We start from the raw sequence: 13,552 nt of genomic DNA, 5'->3' as shown, positions 1-13,552 counted from the left end.
TCGCGTGTAAAGCGAACGTGATAACCACTACACTACAGAAACTGCCGCATGTGATTTTTGCAAGTACTAAACCAAATTTTACTGCTATTCACTGCATGTATTTGAATTTCCAAAATATTATTATCTGTTATAAATACAGTTCTTACTGAATGTGTCAAAGAGCACTGTTTCCACCCGGTTTCGAACCGGGGACCTTTCGCGTGTGAAGCGAATGTGATAACCACTACATTACAGAAATCGCTGCATGTGGTTTTTGCAAGGTATTTGAATTTCCAAAATAAGGCATTTATGAAAGAAAGCACTTTTTCCAACCGGTTTCAAACCAGGGACCTTTCGCGTGTTAAGCGAACGTGATAACCACTACACTACAGAAACTGCTGCATGTGGTTTTTGCAAGGACTAAACCAAATTTTACTGATATTCACTGCATGTCTTTGAATTTCCAAAATAAGGCATTTATGAAAGCAACTATTCACTGTTATAAATACAGTTCTTACTGAATGTGTCAATGACACTGTTTCCACCCTGTTTTGAACCGAGGACCTTTCGCGTGTGAAGCAAATGTGATAACCACTACACTACAGAAACTGCTGCATGTAGTTTTTGCAAGGTCTAAACCAAATTTTACTGATATTCACTGCATGTCTTTGAATTTCCAAAATAAGGCATTTATGAAAGCAACTATTCACTGTTATAAATACAGTTCTTACTGAATGTGTCAAAGAGCACTGTTTCCACCCGTTTTTGAACCGGGGACCTTTCGCGTGTTAAGCGAACGTGATAACCACTACACTACAGAAACTGCTGCATGTGGTTTTTGCAAGGACTAAACCAAATTTTACTGATATTCACATCATTTATTTGACTTTCCAAAATAAGGCATTTATGAAAGCAACTATTCACTGTTATAAATACAGTTCTTACTGAATGTGTCAAAGAGCACTGTTTCCACCCGGTTTCAAACCTGGGACCTTTCGCGTGTGAAGCGATTGTGATAACCACTACACTACAGAAACTGCTGCATGTTGTTTTTGCAAGGACTAAACCAAATTTTACTGATATTCACATCATTTATTTGAATTTCCAAAATAAGGCATTTATGAAAGCAACTATTTACTGTTATAAAAACAGTTCTTACTGAATGTGTCAAAGAGCACTGTTTCCACCCGGTTTCGAACCGGGGACCTTTCACCTGTGAAGCGAATGTGATAAACACTACACTACTGAAACTGCTGCATGTTGTTTTTGCAAGGACTAAACCAAATTTTACTGATATTCACTGCATGTATTTGAATTTCCAAAATAAGGCATTTATGAAAGAATGCACTGTTTCCACCCGGTTTCGAACCGGGGACCTTTCGCGTGTTAAGCGAACGTGATAACCACTACACTACAGAAACTGCTGCATGTGATTTTTGCAAGGACTAAACCAAATTTTACTGATATTCACATCATTTATTTGAATTTCCAAAATAAGGCATTTATGAAAGCAACTATTTACTGTTATAAATACAGTTCTTACTGAATGTGTCAAAGAGCACTGTTTCCACCCGGTTTCGAACCAGGGACCTTTCGCGTGTTAAGCGAACGTGATAACCACTACACTACAGAAACTGCTTCATGTGGTTTTTGCAAGGACTAAACCAAATTTTACTGATATTCACTGCATGTCTTTGAATTTCCAAAATAAGGCATTTATGAAAGCAACTATTCACTGTTATAAATACAGTTTTTACTGAATGTGTCAAAGAGCACTGTTTCCACCCGGTTTCGAACCGGGGACCTTTCGCGTGTAAAGCGAACGTGATAACCACTACACTACAGAAACTGCCGCATGTGATTTTTGCAAGTACTAAACCAAATTTTACTGCTATTCACTGCATGTATTTGAATTTCCAAAATATTATTATCTGTTATAAATACAGTTCTTACTGAATGTGTCAAAGAGCACAGTTCCCACCCGGTTTCGAACCGGGGACCTTTCGCGTGTGAAGCGAATGTGATAACCACTACACTACAGAAACTACTGCATGTGATTTTTGCAAGGACTAAACCAAATTTTACTGATATTCACTGCATGTCTTTGAATTTCCAAAATAAGGCATTTATGAAAGCAACTATTCACTGTTATAAATACAGTTCTTACTGAATGTGTCAAAGAGCACTGTTTCCACCCGGTTTCGAACCGGGGACCTTTCGCGTGTAAAGCGAACGTGATAACCACTACACTACAGAAAATGCCGCATGTGATTTTTGCAAGTACTAAACCAAATTTTACTGCTATTCACTGCATGTATTTGAATTTCCAAAATATTATTATCTGTTATAAATACAGTTCTTACTGAATGTGTCAAAGAGCACTGTTTCCACCCGGTTTCAAACCTGGGACCTTTCGCGTGTGAAGCGAATGTGATAACCACTACACTACAGAAACTGCTGCATGTTGTTTTTGCAAGGACTAAACCAAATTTTACTGATATTCACATCATTTATTTGAATTTCCAAAATAAGGCATTTATGAAAGCAACTATTTACTGTTATAAAAACAGTTCTTACTGAATGTGTCAAAGAGCACTGTTTCCACCCGGTTTCGAACCGGGGACCTTTCACCTGTGAAGCGAATGTGATAACCACTACACTACTGAAACTGCTGCATGTTGTTTTTGCAAGGACTAAACCAAATTTTACTGATATTCACTGCATGTATTTGAATTTCCAAAATAAGGCATTTATGAAAGAATGCACTGTTTCCACCCTATTTCGAACCGGGGACCTTTCGCGTGTTAAACGAACGTGATAACCACTACACTACAGAAACTGCTGCATGTGATTTTTGCAAGGACTAAACCAAATTTTACTGATATTCACATCATTTATTTGAATTTCCAAAATAAGGCATTTATGAAAGCAACTATTTACTGTTATAAATACAGTTCTTACTGAATGTGTCAAAGAGCACTGTTTCCACCCGGTTTCGAACCAGGGACCTTTCGCGTGTTAAGCGAACGTGATAACCACTACACTACAGAAACTGCTTCATGTGGTTTTTGCAAGGACTAAACCAAATTTTACTGATATTCACTGCATGTCTTTGAATTTCCAAAATAAGGCATTTATGAAAGCAACTATTCACTGTTATAAATACAGTTCTTACTGAATGTGTCAAAGAGCGCTGTTTCCACCCGGTTTCGAACCGGGGACCTTTCGCGTGTAAAGCGAACGTGATAACCACTACACTACAGAAACTGCCGCATGTGATTTTTGCAAGTACTAAACCAAATTTTACTGCTATTCACTGCATGTATTTGAATTTCCAAAATATTATTATCTGTTATAAATACAGTTCTTACTGAATGTGTCAAAGAGCACTGTTCCCACCCGGTTTCGAACCGGGGACCTTTCGCGTGTGAAGCGAATGTGATAACCACTACACTACAGAAACTACTGCATGTGATTTTTGCAAGGACTAAACCAAATTTTACTGATATTCACTGCATGTCTTTGAATTTCCAAAATAAGGCATTTATGAAAGCAACTATTCACTGTTATAAATACAGTTCTTACTGAATGTGTCAAAGAGCACTGTTTCCACCCGGTTTCGAACCGGGGACCTTTCGCGTGTAAAGCGAACGTGATAACCACTACACTACAGAAACTGCCGCATGTTATTTTTGCAAGTACTAAACCAAATTTTACTGCTATTCACTGCATGTATTTGAATTTCCAAAATATTATTATCTGTTATAAATACAGTTCTTACTGAATGTGTCAAAGAGCACTGTTTCCACCCGGTTTCGAACCGGGGACCTTTCGCGTGTGAAGCGAATGTGATAACCACTACATTACAGAAATCGCTGCATGTGGTTTTTGCAAGGTATTTGAATTTCCAAAATAAGGCATTTATGAAAGAAAGCACTTTTTCCAACCGGTTTCAAACCAGGGACCTTTCGCGTGTTAAGCGAACGTGATAACCACTACACTACAGAAACTGCTGCATGTGGTTTTTGCAAGGACTAAACCAAATTTTACTGATATTCACTGCATGTCTTTGAATTTCCAAAATAAGGCATTTATGAAAGCAACTATTCACTGTTATAAATACAGTTCTTACTGAATTTGTCAAAGAGCACTGTTTCCACCCGTTTTTGAACCGGGGACCTTTCGCGTGTTAAGCGAACGTGATAACCACTACACTACAGAAACTGCTGCATGTGGTTTTTGCAAGGACTAAACCAAATTTTACTGATATTCACATCATTTATTTGACTTTCCAAAATAAGGCATTTATGAAAGCAACTATTCACTGTTATAAATACAGTTCTTACTGAATGTGTCAAAGAGCACTGTTTCCACCCGGTTTCGAACCGGGGACCTTTTGCGTGTGAAGCGAATGTGATAACCACTACACTACAGAAACTACTGCATTTGGTTTTTGCAAGGACTAAACCAAATTTTACTGATATTTACTGCATGTATTTGAATTTCCAATATAAGGCATTTATGAAAGAAAGCACTTTTTCCACCCGGTTTCAAACCAGGGACCTTTCGCGTGTTAAGCGAACGTGATAACCACTACACTACAGAAACTGCTGCATGTGAATTTTGCAAGGACTAAACCAAATTTTACTGATATTCACTGCATGTCTTTGAATTTCCAAAATAAGGCATTTATGAAAGCAACTATTCACTGTTATAAATACAGTTCTTACTGAATGTGTCAAAGAGCACAGTTTCCACCCGGTTTCGAACCGGGGACCTTTCGCGTGTAAAGCAAACGTGATAACCACTACACTACAGAAACTGCTTCATGTGGTTTTTGCAAGGACTAAACCAAATTTTACTGATATTCACTGCATGTATTTGAATTTCCAAAATAAGGCATTTATGAAAGAAAGCACTTTTTCCACCCTGTTTCAAACCAGGGACCTTTTGCGTGTTAAGCGAACGTGATAACCACTACACTACAGAAACTGCTGCATGTGATTTTTGCAAGGACTAAACCAAATTTTACTGATATTCACTGCATGTCTTTGAATTTCCAAAATAAGGCATTTATGAAAGCAACTATTCACTGTTATAAATACAGTTCTTACTGAATGTGTCAAAGAGCACTGTTTCCACCCGGGGACCTTTCGCGTGTGAAGCGAATGTGATAACCACTACACTACAGAAACTGCTGCATGTGGTTTTTGCAAGGACTAAACCAAATTTTACTGATATTCACATCATTTATTTGAATTTCCAAAATAAGGCATTTATGAAAGCAACTATTCACTGTTATAAATACAGTTCTTACTGAATGTGTCAAAGAGCACTGTTTCCACCAAGTTTCGAACCGGGGACCTTTCGCATGTAAAGCGAATGTGATAACAAATACACTACAGAAACTACTGCATGTGGTTTTTGCAAGGACTAAACCAAATTTTACTGATATTCACTGCATGTCTTTGAATTTCCAAAATAAGGCATTTATGAAAGCAACTATTCACTGTTATAAATACAGTTTTTACTGAATGTGTCAAAGAGCACTGTTTCCACCCGGTTTCGAACCGGGGACCTTTCGCGTGTAAAGCGAACGTGATAACCACTACACTACAGAAACTGCCTCATGTGATTTTTGCAAGTACTAAACCAAATTTTACTGCTATTCACTGCATGTATTTGAATTTCCAAAATATTATTATCTGTTATAAATACAGTTCTTACTGAATGTGTCAAAGAGCACAGTTCCCACCCGGTTTCGAACCGGGGACCTTTCGCGTGTGAAGCGAATGTGATAACCACTACACTACAGAAACTACTGCATGTGATTTTCGCAAGGACTAAACCAAATTTTACTGATATTCACTGCATGAATTTGAATTTCCAAAATAAGGCATTTATGAAAGAATGCACTGTTTCCACCCGGTTTCGAACCGGGGACCTTTCGCGTGTAAAGCAAACGTAATAACCACTACACTACAGAAACTGCCGCATGTGATTTTTGCAAGGACTAAACCAAATTTTACTGCTATTCACTGCATGTATTTGAATTTCCAAAATATTATTATTCTCTGTTATAAATACAGTTCTTACTGAATGTGTCAAAGAGCACTGTTTCCACCCGGTTTCGAACCGGGGACCTTTAGCGTGTGAAGCAAATGTGATAACCACTACACTACAGAAACTGCTGCATGTGGTTTTTGCAAGGACTAAACCAAATTTTACTGATATTTACTGCATGTATTTGAATTTCCAATATAAGGCATTTATGAAAGAAAGCACTTTTTCCACCCGGTTTCAAACCAGGGACCTTTCGCGTGTTAAGCGAACTTGATAACCACTACACTACAGAAACTGCTGCATGTGATTTTTGCAAGGACTAAACCAAATTTTACTGATATTCACTGCATGTCTTTGAATTTCCAAAATAAGGCATTTATGAAAGCAACTATTCACTGTTATAAATACAGTTCTTACTGAATGTGTCAAAGAGCACTGTTTCCACCCGGTTTCGAACCGGGGACCTTTCGCGTGTAAAGCAAACGTGATAACCACTACACTACAGAAACTGCTTCATGTGGTTTTTGCAAGGACTAAACCAAATTTTACTGATATTCACTGCATGTATTTGAATTTCCAAAATAAGGCATTTATGAAAGAAAGCACTTTTTCCACCCTGTTTCAAACCAGGGACCTTTTGCGTGTTAAGCGAACGTGATAACCACTACACTACAGAAACTGCTGCATGTGATTTTTGCAAGGACTAAACCAAATTTTACTGATATTCACTGCATGTCTTTGAATTTCCAAAATAAGGCATTTATGAAAGCAACTATTCACTGTTATAAATACAGTTCTTACTGAATGTGTCAAAGAGCACTGTTTCCACCCGGGGACCTTTCGCGTGTGAAGCGAATGTGATAACCACTACACTACAGAAACTGCTGCATGTGGTTTTTGCAAGGACTAAACCAAATTTTACTGATATTCACATCATTTATTTGAATTTCCAAAATAAGGCATTTATGAAAGCAACTATTCACTGTTATAAATACAGTTCTTACTGAATGTGTCAAAGAGCACTGTTTCCACCAAGTTTCGAACCGGGGACCTTTCGCATGTAAAGCGAATGTGATAACAAATACACTACAGAAACTACTGCATGTGGTTTTTGCAAGGACTAAACCAAATTTTACTGATATTCACTGCATGTCTTTGAATTTCCAAAATAAGGCATTTATGAAAGCAACTATTCTCTGTTATAAATACAGTTCTTACTGAATGTGTCAAAGAGCACTGTTTCCACCCGGTTTCGAAACGGGGATCTTTCGCGTGTTAAGCGAACGTGATAACCACTACACTACAGAAACTGCTGCTTGTGATTTTCGCAAGGACTAAACCAAATTTTACTGATATTCACTGCATGAATTTGAATTTCCAAAATAAGGCATTTATGAAAGAATGCACTGTTTCCACCCGGTTTCGAACCGGGGACCTTTCGCGTGTAAAGCAAACGTAATAACCACTACACTACAGAAACTGCCGCATGTGATTTTTGCAAGGACTAAACCAAATTTTACTGCTATTCACTGCATGTATTTGAATTTCCAAAATATTATTATTCTCTGTTATAAATACAGTTCTTACTGAATGTGTCAAAGAGCACTGTTTCCACCCGGTTTCGAACCGGGGACCTTTAGCGTGTGAAGCAAATGTGATAACCACTACACTACAGAAACTGCTGCATGTGGTTTTTGCAAGGACTAAACCAAATTTTACTGATATTGACTGCATGTATTTGAATTTCCAAAATAAGGCATTTATGAAAGAAAGCACTTTTTCCACCCGGTTTCGAACCAGGGACCTTTCACGTGTTAAGCGAATGTGATAACCACTACACTACAGTAACTGCTTCATGTGGTTTTTGCAAGGACTAAACCAAATTGTACTGATATTCACTGCATGTCTTTGAATTTCCAAAATAAGGCATTTATGAATGCAACTATTCACTGTTATAAATACAGTTCTTACTGAATGTGTCAAAGAGCATTGTTTCCACACGGTTTCGAACCGGGGACCTTTCGCGTGTAAAGCGAACGTGATAACCACTACACTACAGAAACTGCCACATGTGATTTTTGCAAGGACTAAACCAAATTTTACTGATATTCACATCATTTATTTGAATTTCCAAAATAAGGCATTTATGAAAGCAACTATTCTCTGTTATAAATACAGTTCTTACTGAATGTGTCAAAGAGCACTGTTTCCACCCGGTTTCGAACCGGGGACCTTTAGCGTGTGAAGCAAATGTGATAACCACTACACTACAGAAACTGCTGCATGTGGTTTTTGCAAGGACTAAACCAAATTTTACTGATATTTACTGCATGTATTTGAATTTCCAATATAAGGCATTTATGAAAGAAAGCACTTTTTCCACCCGGTTTCAAACCAGGGACCTTTCGCGTGTTAAGCGAATTTGATAACCACTACACTACAGAAACTGCTGCATGTGATTTTTGCAAGGACTAAACCAAATTTTACTGATATTCACTGCATGTCTTTGAATTTCCAAAATAAGGCATTTATGAAAGCAACTATTCACTGTTATAAATACAGTTCTTACTGAATGTGTCAAAGAGCACTGTTTCCACCCGGTTTCGAACCGGGGACCTTTCGCGTGTAAAGCAAACGTGATAACCACTACACTACAGAAACTGCTTCATGTGGTTTTTGCAAGGACTAAACCAAATTTTACTGATATTCACTGCATGTATTTGAATTTCCAAAATAAGGCATTTATGAAAGAAAGCACTTTTTCCACCCTGTTTCAAACCAGGGACCTTTTGCGTGTTAAGCGAACGTGATAACCACTACACTACAGAAACTGCTGCATGTGATTTTTGCAAGGACTAAACCAAATTTTACTGATATTCACTGCATGTCTTTGAATTTCCAAAATAAGGCATTTATGAAAGCAACTATTCACTGTTATAAATACAGTTCTTACTGAATGTGTCAAAGAGCACTGTTTCCACCCGGGGACCTTTCGCGTGTGAAGCGAATGTGATAACCACTACACTACAGAAACTGCTGCATGTGGTTTTTGCAAGGACTAAACCAAATTTTACTGATATTCACATCATTTATTTGAATTTCCAAAATAAGGCATTTATGAAAGCAACTATTCACTGTTATAAATACAGTTCTTACTGAATGTGTCAAAGAGCACTGTTTCCACCAAGTTTCGAACCGGGGACCTTTCGCATGTAAAGCGAATGTGATAACAAATACACTACAGAAACTACTGCATGTGGTTTTTGCAAGGACTAAACCAAATTTTACTGATATTCACTGCATGTCTTTGAATTTCCAAAATAAGGCATTTATGAAAGCAACTATTCTCTGTTATAAATACAGTTCTTACTGAATGTGTCAAAGAGCACTGTTTCCACCCGGTTTCGAAACGGGGATCTTTCGCGTGTTAAGCGAACGTGATAACCACTACACTACAGAAACTGCTGCTTGTGATTTTCGCAAGGACTAAACCAAATTTTACTGATATTCACTGCATGAATTTGAATTTCCAAAATAAGGCATTTATGAAAGAATGCACTGTTTCCACCCGGTTTCGAACCGGGGACCTTTCGCGTGTAAAGCAAACGTAATAACCACTACACTACAGAAACTGCCGCATGTGATTTTTGCAAGGACTAAACCAAATTTTACTGCTATTCACTGCATGTATTTGAATTTCCAAAATATTATTATTCTCTGTTATAAATACAGTTCTTACTGAATGTGTCAAAGAGCACTGTTTCCACCCGGTTTCGAACCGGGGACCTTTAGCGTGTGAAGCAAATGTGATAACCACTACACTACAGAAACTGCTGCATGTGGTTTTTGCAAGGACTAAACCAAATTTTACTGATATTGACTGCATGTATTTGAATTTCCAAAATAAGGCATTTATGAAAGAAAGCACTTTTTCCACCCGGTTTCGAACCAGGGACCTTTCACGTGTTAAGCGAATGTGATAACCACTACACTACAGTAACTGCTTCATGTGGTTTTTGCAAGGACTAAACCAAATTGTACTGATATTCACTGCATGTCTTTGAATTTCCAAAATAAGGCATTTATGAATGCAACTATTCACTGTTATAAATACAGTTCTTACTGAATGTGTCAAAGAGCATTGTTTCCACACGGTTTCGAACCGGGGACCTTTCGCGTGTAAAGCGAACGTGATAACCACTACACTACAGAAACTGCCACATGTGATTTTTGCAAGGACTAAACCAAATTTTACTGATATTCACATCATTTATTTGAATTTCCAAAATAAGGCATTTATGAAAGCAACTATTCACTGTTATAAATACAGTTCTTACTGAATGTGTCAAAGGGCACTGTTTCCACCCAGGTTTCGAACCGGGGACCTTTCGCGTGTGAAGCGAATGTGATAATCACTACATTACAGAAATCGCTGCATGTGGTTTTTGCAAGGACTACACCAAATTTTACTGATATTCACTGCATGTATTTGAATTTCCAATATAAGGCATTTATGAAAGAAAGCACTTTTACCACCCGGTTTCAAACCAGGGACCTTTCGCGTGTTAAGCGAACGTGATAACCACTACACTACAGAAACTGCCGCATGTGTTTTTTGCAAGGACTAAACCAAATTTTACTGATATTCACATCATTTATTTGAATTTCCAAAATAAGGCATTTATGAAAGCAACTATTCACTGTTATAAATACAGTTCTTACTGAATGTGTCAAAGAGCACTGTTTCCACCCGGTTTCGAACCGGGGACCTTTCGCGTGTGAAGCGAATGTGATAACCACTACACTACAGAAACTGCTTCGTGTGGTTTTTGCAAGGACTAAACCAAATTTTACTGATATTCACTGCATGTATTTGAATTTCCAAAATATTATTATCTGTTATAAATACAGTTCTTACTGAATGTGTCAAAGAGCACTGTTTCCACCCGGTTTCGAACCGGGGACCTTTCGCGTGTGAAGCGAATGTGATAACCACTACACTACAGAAACTGCTTCATGTGGTTTTTGCAAGGACTAAACCAAATTTTACTGATATTCACTGCATGTCTTTGAATTTCCAAAATAAGGCATTTATGAAAGCAACTAATCACTATTATAAATATAGTTCTTTTATGAATGTGCCAAAGAGCATTGTTTCCACTCGGTTTCGAACCGGGGACCTTTCGCATGTAAAGCGAACATGATAACCACTACACTACAGAAACTGCCGCATGTGATTTTTGCAAGGACTAAACCAAATTTTACTGATATTCACTGCATGTATTTGAATTTCCAAAATAAGGCATTTATGAAAGAATGCACTGTTTCCACCCTATTTCGAACCGGGGACCTTTCGCGTGTTAAGCGAACGTGATAACCACTACACTACAGAAACTGCTGCATGTGGTTTTTGCAAGGTCTAAACCAAATTTTACTGATATTCACTGCATGTCTTTGAATTTCCAAAATAAGGCATTTATGAAAGCAACTATTCACTGTTATAAATACAGTTCTTACTGAATGTGTCAAAGAGCACTGTTTCCACCCGGTTTCGAACCGGGGACCTTTCGCGTGTGAAGCGAATGTGATAACCACTACACTACAGAAACTGCTGCATGCGGTTTTTGCAAGTACTAAACCAAATTTTACTGATATTCACATCATTTATTTGAATTTCCAAAATAAGGCATTTATGAAAGAATGCACTGTTTCCACCCGGTTTCGAACCGGGGACCTTTCGCATGTTAAGCGAACGTGATAACCACTACACTACAGAAACTGCTGCATGTGATTTTTGCAAGGACTAAACCAAATTTTACTGCTATTCACTGCATGTATTTGAATTTCCAAAATATTATTATCTGTTATAAATACAGTTCTTACTGAATGTGTCAAAGAGCACTGTTTCCATCCGGTTTCGAACCGGGGACCTTTCGCGTGTGAAGCGAATGTGATAACCACTACATTACAGAAATCGCTGCATGTGGTTTTTGCAAGGTATTTGAATTTCCAAAATAAGGCATTTATGAAAGAAAGCACGTTTTCCACCCTGTTTCAAACCAGGGACCTTTCGCGTGTTAAGCGAACGTGATAACCACTTCACTACAGAAACTGCTGCATGTGATTTTTGCAAGGACTAAACCAAATTTTACTGATATTCACTGCATGTCTTTGAATTTCCAAAATAAGGCATTTATGAAAGCATCTATACACTGTTATAAATACAGTTCTTACTGAATGTGTCAATGAGCACTGTTTCCACCCTGTTTTGAACCGAGGACCTTTCGCGTGTGAAGCAAATGTGATAACCACTACACTACAGAAACTGCTGCATGTAGTTTTTGCAAGGTCTAAACCAAATTTTACTGATATTCACTGCATGTCTTTGAGTTTCCAAAATAAGGCATTTATGAAAGCAACTATTCACTGTTATAAATACAGTTCTTACTGAATGTGTCAAAGAGCACTGTTTCCACCCTATTTCAAACCGGGGACCTTTCGCGTGTTAAGCGAACGTGATAACCACTATACTACAGAAACTGCCGCATGTGATTTTTGCAAGGACTGAACCAAATTTTACTGATATTCACTGCATGTCTTTGAATTTCCAAAATAAGGCATTTATGAAAGCAACTATTCACTGTTATAAATACAGTTCTTACTGAATGTGTCAAAGAGCACTGTTTCCACCCGGTTTCAAACCGGGGACCTTTCGCGTGTGAAGCGAATGTGATAACCACTACACTACAGAAACTGCTGCATGTGGTTTTTGCAAGTACTAAACCAAATTTTACTGATATTCACATCATTTATTTGAATTTCCAAAATAAGGCATTTATGAAAGCAACTATTTACTGTTATAAATACAGTTCTTACTGAATGTGTCAAAGAGCACTGTTTCCACCCGGTTTCTAACCGGGGACCTTTCGCCTGTGAAGCGAACGTGATAACCACTACACTACAGAAACTACTGCATGTGATTTTTGCAAGGACTAAACCAAATTTTACTGATATTCACATCATTTATTTGAATTTCCAAAATAAGGCATTTATGAAAGCAACTATTTACTGTTATAAAAACAGTTCTTACTGAATGTGTCAAAGAGCACTGTTTCCACCCGGTTTCGAACCGGGGACCTTTCGCCTGTGAAGCAAATGTGATAACCACTACACTACTGAAACTGCTGCATGTTGTTTTTGCAAGGACTAAACCAAATTTTACTGATATTCACTGCATGTATTTGAATTTCCAAAATAAGGCATTTATGAAAGAATGCACTGTTTCCACCCGGTTTCGAACCGGGGACCTTTCGCGTGTTAAGCGAACGTGATAACCATTACACTACAGAAACTGCTGCATGTGATTTTTGCAAGGACTAAACCAAATTTTACTGATATTCACATCATTTATTTAAATTTCCAAAATAAGGCATTTATGAAAGCAACTATTTACTGTTATAAATACAGTTCTTACTGAATGTGTCAAAGAGCACTGTTTCCACCCGGTTTC

At 37.7% G+C, this 13,552-nt stretch overlaps 5 non-coding genes across 5 annotated transcripts; all 5 read right to left on the bottom strand.

Annotated features, from left to right (window-relative positions):
• Positions 1-1,327: 1,327 nt before the first annotated feature.
• On the bottom strand, positions 1,328-1,400 carry trnav-aac (transfer RNA valine (anticodon AAC)). The gene has a single exon. It is a non-coding gene; the product is annotated as a tRNA-Val (tRNA).
• A 355-nt stretch (positions 1,401-1,755) lies between these two features.
• trnav-uac (transfer RNA valine (anticodon UAC)) lies at positions 1,756-1,828 on the bottom strand. The gene has a single exon. It is a non-coding gene; the product is annotated as a tRNA-Val (tRNA).
• A 1,345-nt stretch (positions 1,829-3,173) lies between these two features.
• trnav-uac (transfer RNA valine (anticodon UAC)) lies at positions 3,174-3,246 on the bottom strand. Its single transcript has one exon. It is a non-coding gene; the product is annotated as a tRNA-Val (tRNA).
• Positions 3,247-3,583: 337 nt separating this feature from the next.
• trnav-uac (transfer RNA valine (anticodon UAC)) lies at positions 3,584-3,656 on the bottom strand. Its single transcript has one exon. It is a non-coding gene; the product is annotated as a tRNA-Val (tRNA).
• Positions 3,657-5,529: 1,873 nt separating this feature from the next.
• trnav-uac (transfer RNA valine (anticodon UAC)) lies at positions 5,530-5,602 on the bottom strand. Its single transcript has one exon. It is a non-coding gene; the product is annotated as a tRNA-Val (tRNA).
• Positions 5,603-13,552: the final 7,950 nt, after the last annotated feature.

This window comes from Salvelinus alpinus, chromosome 3 (assembly GCF_045679555.1).
Source record: "Salvelinus alpinus chromosome 3, SLU_Salpinus.1, whole genome shotgun sequence".
In the NCBI taxonomy this organism is placed as follows: domain Eukaryota; kingdom Metazoa; phylum Chordata; class Actinopteri; order Salmoniformes; family Salmonidae; genus Salvelinus; species Salvelinus alpinus.
This window is presented reverse-complemented; position numbering and strand designations above follow the sequence as displayed.